The sequence below is a fragment of the Lygodium microphyllum genome, chromosome 7 (assembly GCF_053477565.2).
Source record: "Lygodium microphyllum isolate KBCC chromosome 7, Lygodium_microphyllum_v1.1.10, whole genome shotgun sequence".
NCBI classification, from domain to species: domain Eukaryota; kingdom Viridiplantae; phylum Streptophyta; class Polypodiopsida; order Schizaeales; family Lygodiaceae; genus Lygodium; species Lygodium microphyllum.
The window spans coordinates 145,126,769-145,141,332 of record NC_141141.1 but is presented as its reverse complement, the minus strand read 5'-3'; positions in this window follow the sequence as shown (position 1 = coordinate 145,141,332).

Sequence of the window (14,564 nt, the reverse complement as noted above, 5' to 3'; positions counted from 1 at the left end):
TGTAACTATAAAAGAGTATACTTGACAATCATTTGAATGAATGCTATTGTACTTTGTACTTTCAGTCTTGTCCATGTTTGCTCAAGATTATGTTTATGAGTCCACGCTAATCTATCTTGAAACCTAATTTGATTGAGTAATAATCAGTGTGTCTAGTCCATATCAACATGCTTCTTGTTTTTAACTTCCAACCTCCATAGCTAACCTTGCTCAAGATCCATGTTTCTCAATAGAAAGAAGCCAATGGACCCTATCAAGGAGTGTAACTTGGTGAAGAACTTGGATATCTTTGATCCAAATTTGACATTTTGATAATTATTGATGCTATCACCAAGTTGTAGAAAGATATTTAAAAGCATTCTCACACAAAAGGCTTGAGGCTTACCGATCGGGCATCTATATAAAAAATAAATAAGGCCCCAGAGCCTATAAAAGAAGTCAACATGGCTAATTCCTTCCTGGATCTTGGTATTCCACAGATTGACATCTAGATAGAAGACCACTTCATTGCAAGTGTATGGATAGATGGAGGCTCTTCATAGGCCCACAAGGCATATAGCCCACTCAATGGCTCATCACATTGGCTAATCCAAGTAAAATCAAGTCTTTAGACATCCTTCCTTACATCAAGACCAAAATTGCTAGTAGAGATTATTGGATGGTCTATCTAGTGGTAAAGCCTAATTCTTATGGAATATCTTACTCTATGTTACTTGGAATTCCATGGCTATTTATAGTATGAGGAAATACTCATTGGTTCAAGGAAAACCTAACCCTAGGTAGGGGACCCAAAAAAGTTGTATTAAAATTGTATGGTTCTCAAAAAGGAAATGGATCCACCTCCATAGAAGTCTCTATTGACTCTTCCAACAAAGTTGTGGATAAAACAATGGAAGAACAAGACATCATCAAGTAGATTTTCTCAAAGAAAATAGAGATCACGTCCTTAACAGTGGGCATTGTAAGCCAACTACCAAAAGAGGCAAAGTCTTTGTCAATGGGTGAATACCTCTTTTTTGAACCAAGAATGACTTTTGAAGTTATCTCTAATAGTGAGCATATTGGTCTCCCTATTACATGGCCATAGGAGAGCCAAAGATAGAAGTGGAAGAAACAGAATAGAGAACATGTTATTTTCTTATAGAGCCCCCATAGAGGTAGAGATAGAGTCTATAGAGGACGATGATGAAAGTAACGAGGAAGAGTATGAAAGTGAAGTGGAAGAATCTATCCAACCTAAAGAGGATACAAATGAGAAGGAAGTCTTAGAGGTCATAGAACTTGACAATTCTACGTTATTAGATAGAATGACTATGGTACCACCCTTTGGACAAGTAAATGGACCTCATCATATGCAAAATATCTATAAGAAGTGGATTAAGAAAAATAATAATTCCTTTACCAGTGGCTCTTTTTTCCCTAAATACCCTTCTCAACAAAAGATGACGATGATGCATCTTGTCGATAAGCACAAGTCTTGCAATCCAAATAGAACTTAGATGGTCCCTATTATGTGACATTCTTGGATACATCCTCCAAAGATGAGTCCTTGAGTCAAGAGGTAATTAACTCTCAAATAAAATAAGAAACAACCCTAATACCATTTTGGTATCCTAAAGAGTCATATAGGTCCCCATTGAAGGTCAAAGCAGGTGGTTCTAGCAAAGTATCAAAAGAGAAGGACACTTCCTTGAAGTAATTAGATTTGTACCCAAAATAAATCCATAGGATCTTCATTTGAGAAGTGAAAGGTGAAAATTAATTTATATTTGTGGATGCAAATGGCACTAAATGTCACCTGAAGATGGCTAGCAGCGTTCCAAAAGAGGAGTTGTTGGTCCAATGTGACCTATTGAAGGAGAACTTGAACATGTTTTCATGGTCCTATAAAGATATGAAGGGGATTGATCCTACTATACATCACTTCCACATCGACTTAAAGCCTAATTCCAAGCCAACACAATAATGACAAAGATGCATAAATCCAAAATACTCAGCCTTGGTTAAGGTAGAGTTATTAAAGCTTTTAGAAGTTGAATTCATCTATCCAGTAGCTAATAGTGAATGGGTCTCACCCATCATAGTAGTACCCAAAAAGAATGGAAAGTTACAAATATGTGTTGACTGTCATAAGATGAATTCCAAGACTAAGAAGGATAATTTTTCTATTCCTTTCACAAACCAATTGTTAGATATAATGGTAGGACATGAGCACTACGCCCTCCTAGATGGTTTCAGTGGGTAGATCCAAGTGGAGATAGCAAAAGAATACCAGTCCAAGACAACCTTTACAATAGAGTGCAAGATGTATGTTTATAGAGTGATACTATTTGGGCTCTGCAAAGCCCCTGCTACATTCGAGTGTGTGATGATGGCCGCATTCCAAAATCTTTTCCTTGATTTTATTGATGTATATTTGGATGAATTTTGTGTCTTTAGTGTGATTTGCAAGTAGTGCAGACACTTGGAGAAATGCTTTGATTAATGTCGGGAGTACGTGATCTCCGTCAACCCCGAAAATGCATCTTTGGAGTCTCTTCAGGAGTTCTATTGGGCCATATTGTCTCTGGATAGGGGATAGTGATAGGCCTAGCAAAGATTGAGAAGATTACATTGTTGATGACAACTAATGTCAAATAGTTTGAGGGGATTTCTTGGCCATAGGGGCTACTACAAGTGGTTCATTACACATTTTGTAACAAAGGTAGCCCCTCTACATAAGCTCTTAAGGAAAGATGCATAGTTCATTTGGATAGATAATTGTGAGGAAGCCTTCAATACTTTGAAGCAATGTTTGATTAAAGCATCCATCCTACAATCTCCTAATTGGATGAAGGAGTTTCATCTACACACTGATGCATCTATAGAAGGCTTAGGTGCAATACTTTGCTAGAAAGGCTCCTCAAAGATGGATTATGACTACTATTATGCAAGCCAAAAGGTCAGTGATAAGGAGAGAAACTATAAAATAACTAATTTGGAGTGCCTCACAATGGTATTTATCTTAGAGAATTTTTGACACTATCTCCTGTTGACACACTTCAAGTTTTATGTGGATCATGAGACATTCTCCTTCTTGATGAACAAAGCTGATGTGAAAGGCACAATAATGATATGGTTACTCCTATTCTAGGAGTTTGAATTTTAAGTGGTTACCCGGCTTGGTCATTTCGATGTTCTAGCTGATAATTTATCGTGGATCCCTTAAACCGTAGAAGAGGAGTAGGATCATCCATATCTCCCTGATGCTTCCTTGTTTCTAGTCTAGGCAGTAATCCCATGATATGTAGACATTGCCAACCTCTTGGCTACACAGAAATATCCTCCTAGTATCTTTAGCAGAGAGAGGAAGAAGCTTATATTGGAATCATTCCCCTACACCCTAGTAGGCAATGCCCTATACAAAACCAGTAAAGATGAAGTGCTGGAGGGATGTGTTGTAGGAGATGCGATTGGGATCATGTTGAAAGCATGCCATGACAAGCCATGTGATGGAAACTTTGCAATAGAAGCAATAGCCAAAAATGCTCTACTCATAGGATAGATACTAGTGACCACTTCACAAAGATACCTATGATTACCTAAGCATTGTAATGCCTGCAAATTTATGGAAAAGCCTATCAAAATGAGTGCCATGCCATTACAACCCATCCCTCCCTTGAAGACATTGAAGAAGTGGGCCATTGACTTTGTGGGCCCAATTGAATCCCCACTAGAAGGAAGTATAATCGATACATTTTGGTACCTACTTATTATGTGATGTAGTAGTGTGAAGCCAAAGCTCTCAAACATGATGATGACAACTATATAACTCTGTTCTGGTATGAGAACATCATCACCCACTTTGATAATCCCTTAGAGCTTGTTAATGACAGAGAAAATCACTTCTTGCATAAGATTATGCAAGAGCTAATAGAGATCTACAAGATCCACCATCATAAGTCAACCCCTTAGAATGCCAAAGCCAATGGCCAAGTCAAAGTCATTAGTTGTATCCTTTGTTTGAACTTGACAAGGAAGATTGGTGCACATCATTGTGTTTGGGATGATTGACTTATAGAGGCCCTTTGGGCATACAAAATCTCTCATAAAGTAACAATAGATACCCTTTTAGTTGGTATATGGTACAAAAGCTATATTCCCTACTGAGTTGGAATTTCCCTCTCTACAAGTGGCTATTAAGGAGCAACTAGGAGATGGCAAGACCATGTAGTGCTACCTACTGCACTTGGAATGTCTGGACGAGACTCACAGGATGACATTTTAGTGTATGGAAGCTACATAGGCTCGATAAAAGGCTTACCATGATAGATTTGTCAAGCAAAAACAACTCAACAAAAGTGACCTAGTCCTCACCCATAATTTTCATTTTGGAAAGTTTTAGAGAAAGCTCCAATAGCATTAGATGGGTCCCTACAAGGTATTCGTTATCAACCCTAACAACTCTATCTAAGAGTAGATTGTTAATACCTCTGATGATCCCTTCTTGATTAATGGCTATCTCTTGAAGAAGTATTTCTCTTTGTGGGGATCCTGACAATCACAATCAACACACACACACACACACACACACACACACACACTCTCTCTCTCTCTCTCTCTCTCTCTCTCTCTCTCTCTCTCTCTCTCTCTCTCTCTCTCTCTCTCTCTCTCTCTCTCTCTCTCTCTCTCTCTCTGTGTGTGTGTGGCGTCACTCATTACTACTTCTCATGTTGCTCTATCGATAGCCATTATTCTCATCTTGATAAGGTGGCATCGTTCTTCTGGTCTCTTAGATTCCCCTCACACCCTTGTTTTGTTACCTTCTCTTTCAATCTAGCAAATGTAGTGAGGATGGTTCTAATATATGGTATTCCTGCCATTTGACTATTTTAAAAGAAATATATCATGGGAGAAAAGGACTTTTGTCCTTATTATATTGACTTATTCTTCGAGAAAAGGTGGAAACACCCTCAACAATAGGGGAAAAAAATGAGAGAGAGAAAAAAAGAATAAAACTATTATGGGATAAAAGAAAGAAAAATTCCTCCAAGAAAAAGTGGCCAATGCCCTTGGATGGAAATCTAGATGTGGAAAAGGTGGTGACACTCTACAATCGAGAACAACTAAAGCTTCCATTGCAATCTTTAGGATGTAGTTCTAAATTTGTCTCCCTTGGTGTGCTATGTCCTATGATTCAAGTTCTTGATCTATCATGTACCTCCTTAGGAATGCCTCTTCATTAGCAGATTCTATTTAATATCATTTACAAGATAAAGAAGATCTGCATCAATAACCATTGAGTGATGTGAGCTTTCATCCTAACCGGACAAGACGGACTCCCTGACTAGTCAACTTAGCAAGGCTTTGGAGGATGTAGCCTCTTAGAGAGCTACCTTGAGTGACATCCATAAATAGATGACTACAAGTATTGCCTTAATGAAGTCATAGAAAGTCACCATTAAATATTTGGAAACCATGATCACTACTATAAAGGATGACAATTTTTCAATTAGCTAAAGAGAAAAATTTGGCTCTCAAGGAGATGGTAGCACTAGCTAGTAATCTTGGTACCAGTTACAACACTCTCATAAAATTATAGAGTTGTAGAAGAAGCTTATTGAAGAGCGTCATAGTAAAGTAGCTACTCTTTATGTTACTCCTCCAGCTCCTATGGTCTCTTTTGTTATATCTTCTAAAGAGGAGCTTGACCAATTACAATAGAAGGCTAAGTTATGTGATGGTTTCTTTGCTAAGGTAGAACACCTTTAGCAACACATGAATTGTGTCCAAGAATATTTTGTTCACTATGCTAAATTGGTGTCACCTCCACCCTCTTTTTGGATTAAGTATAACCATTAGTGCTTTGCCTTGTTTATTTCTTTGACTAATATGGATTGAGAACCTCCAAAGGATGGGTACCAGAGTATGTGGTTTGTAGACTTACTGAAATCAATGTTTGATAGATTTGTGGATGAGTTGATTTTTCATGAGATCCATGTACTTTCTTTCATGTATCTCAAAGGATATTTTCATATTTTTTATAAGGAGAACATGAATGTCTATGTGGGATGTAGACTTACTAAAATTAGTGCTTGATAGATTTGTGGATAAGCTAATTTCAAAGGATATTTTCATAGTTTTGATAAGGAGAACATGAATCTCTATGTTGGCGATATGATCTTACAAGTTGTCATGTATGTACATTCAATTGAGATGACTTTAGAAGATGACCTTAAAAATTACAATCAACAAACCTCTTGGTATAGAGGACATGCTTGACATTCTTCTTTGGAGGATGGTGTCATGGATCCTCACTATCGACGGAGTGTTTTTCATAAATTTGATATCCAATTGTTATGCTCTAAGGTGTTAACACATATTGTAGATAATCCCTTATTCATATATGAATTCTTCCAAACTTTCAAATTCCATTGTTCTATTTACCCATATGACCCCAATGATTTCCTTTCTTATTCCCTCATTTCCTATTGCCTATCTTCATACATTTCCATTCTCAAATCTAATTTAGATACCATTCCTATCTTATCTTTCACACCTACCAAATCCCCTTAAAATTTGTCTTCACTAGTTATCCATTTATCGTTGATCTTACATCTTCTTCTACCCCCTTCTAAACCTCCCCTTGTGTTCCATCTATTCCCTCTATCTTTTCATCAGAGTCTCTTCAAATGTTCTTATTATCTTTCCCTCCTTTTCCATCCTCATTGTCCCTTCAATTATCATCTTTTTATGCTTTTTCTTACCTGCCTCTTTATTGTTCCCCTATTATTCCATCACCCCAACGTACTAAATATATCAACCTTCCTCCACAATCTATGATGGATTCTCCTGGATATGATAGTGATATCCTTCGTCGATGGCAATGGAAAATGTACGATTCTTTAAAAGGACTTATATTTAATTGTCCTCTCATTATTGGGTCTTAGAAGAATCCTTTAGGATGTTTGAACTCATATCTTCAATTTTCTCAAGTGCAAGCTCATATTGAGGATATCTTTATACATCTTGTTGCACATTTTTTTTGGTATCTTGCCTTCATACATCAATAGTCAAATCTGAATACTCAAAAGACAATCCCATAAGCAATTGCAATGAATATGTGACTATTGCTTAGATGGATGTGCTATAAAGATGTAGCATTTTAAGTAGTAATAAGAGATTTTTATTCACTTTTTCCAAGATCACGAGGATACTCCCTAATTAAGTGTGGGGATCTGTTGAGGGCTGAATTGACTTATTTTTGGGCCGATTTTTAATTATTTTTGTGAGATGTATAGTTGGTTTTGTGGTTTATTGATCGATTTTTGGATAGTTTTAAAGTGTTTTGAGACATATTGAAATGGGTTGAGTAGGTTTGAGAAGATCATAATGGTTTGTAGTTGAGTTATGATGTACTAATTGATCTTGTGGAGTGTCTGTTTGATTTTGATGAATCTATTTTATCTTTGTTTTGATCTATTTTCTTTTTGTTTGAGAGGTTATAATTATGAATGACTGGTTCAAGGAATGATTGAGAGTGCGTTCAAAGATTTTTGATGGATTGAATTAATTTTATTTTGAAATATATAATTTTATGTTTTGTGTAGACCTTTTATAAGGTTTTGTAGAGATTTTGTATGTCTTTTGTTGGTTTTGTTTGCTTCTTTGAGTATTTTGTTGGATGAATGATTAATTTAGGGATGCATTTTATCTTGAAAAGAGATGAATGGAAGCTCTTAATATCTTGAAGAAGCACATGAAGTAGCTCATGAAGACTTAAACTGAAGACTAAAGTGACAGTGATAGTAGTAAGCTCTCAAGGGACACTAGAGTATCTTTGGTGCCTCTTCATATCACACATGCCTTTTGGGATATGTTGAGTGATGAAATTATAGGTATTTCTAACTAGTTTTTGTAGGATTTTGGGTGCTTTTTGTTTGATTCTCTGGTTTATTGATTGGTTTTTGGATATTTTTGAAGTGTTTTGAAGAATTTTAGAAAGGGTTGAGTAGGTTTGAGAAGCTCATAATGGTTTTCAGTTGAGTTTTGATGTGTTGATTGATTCTATGGTGTGTGTGTTTGGTTCTAATGGTATGTTTTGTCTTTGTTCAGATATTTTTTCTTTATGTTTGAGAGGTTATGATTTTATATGAGTAGTTAGAGGAATTATTGAGAGTGTGTTGGATGGTTTTTGATGATTTGAGTTGGTTTTGCTTTGAGCTCTATGGTTTTTATTTCTTCTATAGCCCTTTTGTGTAGTGTACTAATGAGCTTCTGTATACCTTTTGGTATCTTCTGTATGCTCTTGTGAGTGTTTTGTTGGATGAATGATTGGCTTGGGGATGTGATTTTTTCTTGGAATGATATGAATGGAAGCTCTTTGAAGCTAGTTGAAGTAGACAAAGTAGCTGTGGAAGACTTAAAGTGAAGACTGCAGTGATAGTAATAGTAGTGAGCTCTCAAGGGACACTACAGTATCTTTGGTGCCTCTTCATATCACACATGCCTTTTGGGAGGAATATCCACGACCAAGAGAGGATTACTGAGGGCGGTTCTTTGTTACTATCATGTACTATTGAGAGGGAGCATACATGAGAAAGCTAGATAATCAATTGCTATGAAAAACAATGTATCTATGAGTGAGACTATGGAGAGATTGTGATAAAGACTATGAAATATGAATACTATGCAATGAATTCCATTCAAGATTGAGCATTCCTTTGTGTTCTTTGGGTTCTTTGATGGTTTCTATATGAAGAATATAAAGAATATGTTGAAGTTTTGTTGTGATAAATCCATGGGAGATCTTATATATGATGTTGCATGAAGATTTGTTATTCCCCGTATTATTTTTCTTCTAATGGTTTCTTGAAGAATGAAAAACATGTTTTTTGGTGTTACAAGATATAATTTCTTGGAGTAGTTTTCCCGTTTTCTTGGTGTTCCTCTTAGAGCTCCAATGAGAGAGGTGCAGGAGAGAGAAAGAGAGAGAAGGGATTGGATTCTGAGCCTCTTTTGCATTATTTTATTATGCGAGGAGGTTTACAAGGAAGAGAATTAGTGGGAGAGAGAAGAAAAAAACAAGGAAAGATACTTTTGAAACTTAAATAGTAAGTCTAAGATCACAAAACAAGCAGTGAGGAGATACCAAAACAAAACCTAGCCTCTAAAATGTAATTATCTTCAAATTCTCTAAGTGAAAGCTATTTGTTGATGAAGAACATCTTTGTTGGTCACCTTGATTGAAGACCTTAAAGATGCACGAACTCCTTCTATATTGTTACTCTTGATGGAGTGTTCTAAAGATAATCTTAGTAGCCCTTGGTTATTGTGTAACATGTACACTTATCTAGCTCAGTTGATTTCCCTTAGTAGGGCCTAGCTCATAAACAATAGTTATATTGAATCTATACTATCAAAACCAAACCTTAATCATGGACTTGATGTGTTTTGTAGATAAATGACTCCTTGGTGTGCCCTTTGCCGCATAAAAAAGGTCTTTGTGTATGTACATGTCTAGCATGGTATGTGAACTAGGCTTAAGACTTCTATTGTGTGAACAAGGGCTTGAGAGGTATTAAATTTTTAAAAACCTTAAGCTTTGTAAAAAGCTTTATCCCATTGATAATATGGATCTTTGATTGTGGTGACTTTTAATGTTGCCATTGATCTTGATGCTAGTGTTGATGATTTGGAGTAATGGGGGCGTTGATGTGATTGTACTATAATAATGAGAATGCTATCTTTTTTTATTGCCTAGCTAAAGTAGTGACACCAAAGTAGCTATTGATTGTGATGATGTGGAGTTGTAATGGATCTTATGGATTATGCTGGACTATTGTTGAGCTACTATGATGGTGCCATGGATGTTGTTGCTAGTTTGGAGCCCCAAATCTCCTGCAAATGTTGCTGATGATCTTGCTATGTTGGCAAGTTTTGATATGACCACTTTTCACATTGAATTTGGTATTGATTGGGTAAGTACTGAGTAATTATTGCATTGTCTAATGTTGTTGATCACTAGTTCACAACTACTATAGATCTCATGATGAGGAGCATATATTGTCAATTAATGGTGACATAGAGTTGATTATGTAGGACACCAAATATGCTAGCTAATTGAGGACTAAAGCTAGAGTAGATGTTGCAAGATGTTGTGAATTGTTGAGCTAGCTTATGTGTTAAATTTTTTGATGCTTACAATGGTTCATATAGAGAAAAAGCTAGATATTCTAACTAATTGATGATTCTCCCTCCTTCTAAGTACATATAGTAATGAGAAGTTCTCTCTCTCTCTCTCTCTCTCTCTCTCTCTCTCTCTCTCTCTCTCTCTCTCTCTCTCTCTCTCTCTCTCTCTCTCTCTCTCTCTCTCTCTCTCTCTCTCTCTCTCTCTCTCTCTCTCTCTCTCAATCAATCAATCAATGAAGAAAATTGAGAGTAAGTGAAGAGGGTAGGACCCAATGAATAAATAGAGAGTAAAGAGACTAGGAAGAAATAGATGAAGAAGATTAAGAAATAAGATTAGTATCTAATCATGTCATGATCACCAAAGCTTGCTAACTAAGCATGAGTGACTAATAATAACATAATAATAAACTACGTGTGCATAAGCCTAGAACTTGTGGCTCTAATAGCACGTTCAATTTTTGTAATATCCTCATGATTAGCAACTTGAGGACATAGCTATGGAGGATGCTAGTATAGAGTGCTCATGATTGTGTGAGAGAAAAAATGTGTGTGTGTGGAGAGAAAAGAGAGTAAGACACAAATAGGATGGAAAGTAGAAACATAATCTTGTTGACAAAGAATGATTGACTGTAGAGTATAGGCTTATAATATGAGATAGATCTTCTTTTATAGGATTTAGGCAAGCGGCTTTCCTACATCATGAGTGATCTGAATGTCACTTGCAATAGGTGAGGATGTTAATTTCCTTAAAAAACAACATAATCTAATAGGGAGTCGACACCCTGAAGAGGGTGGCCCATCAAGATTTAGTTGTAAATGGTGTGGTGGCTAGCACTACCCTTGAAATTGTCCAAACGTCAAATGTGATATTTGTGGAAAGTCTGGTCACTTAGCTGCCACCTGTTGGAGTAAGATTAGCTCTCTCCAGCAAGGTAGTAGACAGCTAGGTCCTGTTAACAACCCCATGCAAGGGAACAATCTCCAACAGGATGATGGACCGAAGCAAATCCTCCAAAGACAAGGCTACTGTAGAGGAGCTACCTAGTGGCAGTGGAATTAGCCTTATTGAGGTTGTGCGTGTCAATGGGAGTGAAGTCTCTAGTCTAGGAGCTATTACAAGAGGTCAAAAGGGTAGAGAAGGTGACAAGGAAAATGTAAAGCCTTTCGACGAAAATCCTAAGCAAGACAATAAAGGGATGCAAGTACTTCCTTGACATGGAGGGCGGACCTCTAAAACCCATAGAAAGTAAAGTAGACACTAAGAAGGATAAAGAGTTGCTAAGGAAGAAGGCAAAAGCTAAGAAGGAAGTGCCAAAGTTGGTTTAATGACCAAAGGAGAGAATGGTTTGGCGTGAGAAGAGAGCTCTAGCGAATTATTGAAAATTCAATTTGGCAAGCTCTCTTTGTGAAATTAGACTAGATGTGAATCTCTTGCAGTTGATTAAGCTGCCTTCGGGAGTACACAAGGAATTCAAAAAGATCTCGAGGAATTAGCTATGGTTGCATACTACACAAGTATCTATGCTGGACTTATGGGCAAGGCGTGGGCACCTAATACGTGGGAAGCTTACCTCCTACATATTGGGTATATCGTAGAACCTTTGGGTATACCACAAGTAGGAGATGATTGGTTTGAGCATGCTAAAAAGCATTGCCCAAGGGTTGTAGCCTACATTGATGGGATACTAGTGGATTATGCTATTGTAGATACAGGATCCTCTGTAAACATCATGAGTTCAGAATTGATAGAGAGGCTAGGTTTCCCAATACAAAAGGACCTCTCCAATGATTCTTAGAATGGCTGACAATAGTCTAAGGCAGCCTGAAGGTTGCATCACTAAAGTCCATGTCACGGTTGCAAATGTATAATGCCTTCTAGACTTTAGGGTGATTAGATTTGCAAGGCATCCTAGCTATCAAGTGTTGCTAGGTAGACCCTGGATATTGCAAGCAAATTGCCATGTCGATATACCCACCAGTCGACTAATATTTGGTAGAGGTGCCTGACGTGTAGTAGTTGATGATTATCCTGAGTCTCCTCAAAGTGAGAGAGCTCCTCTATCCTCTATGGAATTAGAGACATTAGAAGATGTATCTGCTAGTGATATGCCATCGAGTGATGAATCCAAAGAAAGGTCCACTACAGAAGACATCTATCAAATAACATTGAATGAGCTGATGGAGGCTCAAGATCAAATAAGAAACGCGGACGTTATTGAGCTAGACCTTGTTATGCCAAATGATTCATGGCCAATTAAATTAGGATCCATGCTCAGTTTAGAAGAATAAGAGGACTATGTGGGCCCTGATTTAGGAGCTCCGCGATATCTTCACTTGGATTTATGACAAACTTAGAGGAATTCCTCCGAGCTTGGCTATGCATACAATCTCTCTAAAGTAAGGAAGCCGCCCTATATGTTAGAAAGTAAGGCATATGCCTTTTGAACTAAGGGATGGGCTATTTGAGGAGCTGCAAAAGTTACGGAAAGCGGGTTTGATCTTCCTTGTTTAGTATACTGAATGGTGTTCACCAGTTGTGATTAGGAAGAAGAAGAATAATCAAATCTAACTCTACGTGGACTTTAGAGAGCTAAATAAGTAGAGAGTTAAGGACTACTACCCATTGCCCTTTACTGACCAAATTTTGGATCAACTAGTGGGTAGGAAAATATATTAGTTCATGGATTTCTTTAGGGTTATAACCAGATGGCAATTGTAGAAGAAGACAAGCTTAAAACAATGTTTATTACTGTCTTTCGTACCATTGCATACCATGTGATGGCATTTGGTTTATGCAAAGGCACTTGATTCATGGCAATGAACAATAGATAAGACCTTTGGTGACATCTCCCCATAGGATTTGAAACTATTCATTGATGACCTGGGGATAGCCACCATAAGGTAAAGGTAGTTGATTATTTTGCAGAAGTGTTTGAGTGTTGTAGACAAATTTTCATAGCTCTTAACCCATGGAAGTGTGTCTTTGGAGTGCCTTATGGGATATTGTTAGGTCATGTGGTCAGTTCAGTAGGAATTGCAACTGACCTTGAAAAGATCAAGGTCATAGTCGCCATGAGTTTGCCGCACACTTCGAAAGAAGTGCATAGATCTCTATAATCAGTAGCATATTATCGGAGGTTTATAAATGCCTTGGCAGAAAGAACATTGCCGTTAACGAGTCTGTTGTTCTTTAGCTATCTATTTGAATGGAGTGACCCTTATAAGGTAGCTTTTAATTATGTGAAACAAAAGCTAGTAAAAGCACCAATTTTAAAAGTAACTGAAAGGGGCAAAGTATTCTATATATTTTCAGCAGCCACCATGCATAGTATCAACTACTGCTTATCCCAAATTTGGGAGGAAAATGGGTACCATCCGATCGCTTTTGCTCATTGGAAGTTGGGCATATAAAAAATTAACTACAGCTACATGGAGAAATTGTACCTTGCAATGGTATTTGTAACTAAAAAATTTAGGCACTACATCGTCTATAAGAAGGTTGTATTTTATACAAAGGCGGAAGGGCTTAGATTGCTTATGAAAAAGCTATAACCCACCCGATTGTTTAGCAAAGTGGTTAGTCACTTTGTAGAAATTTGATTATGAGATTAGAAGTAAGCCACTGAGGCTGCAGGGTATTGTGGAATGCCTTGTGGATTTTGGGGAGCCAAAAGAGACTTTAGTTGAAGGAAGTGATATCAAGGAAATGTTTAAAATTGATACCGCTTTGAAATTTTCTTTGATCATAGGAACACTATATCGGTAGGGGGTTGATGATATCTATCACCGATGTGTGATGCCTGACGAGGTTCCATTCATTTTGGAAGAGTACCATGACTCTGCTTATGGAGGGCGTTTTGCAGGACGGCTGATGACCCAAAAAGCTTTGAGAGCAGGTTATTAGTGGCTGTCCATTTTCCAAGATGCATTTGAGTATGTTAAGAGGTGTGATACTTGTCAATGGCATGACAGTAGGGAGAAGAGGAAGCCACCACTTACTCCGATTATGGCTATACTTCCACTTGAGAAGTGGGGCATCGACTTTGTGGGTCCTATTACTTCGTCATCCACTGCCAAAAGTGATATATTATCATGGAAAGTGACTAGTTTACAAAGTGGTCAGAAGTACGAGTGATGAGGAAGGACGATGCAAAAGAGATTGCTAGTTTCCTACTAGAGCAGATTATATGCCGATTTGGTCCACCAAAAGAATTAGTATCAGATTGTGGAACCCATTTCCTAGACAAAGTGATTAAAAGTTTGACTGAAGCGTGGCAAATTAAGCACAACAAGACGACTCTATAGCTCGTAGGCGAATGGGAAAGTTGAGAGTACTAACAAGCAGCTTGTGGGTATTCTATCAAAAAGAGTGTCTGAAAAGAAGTGACACTAGG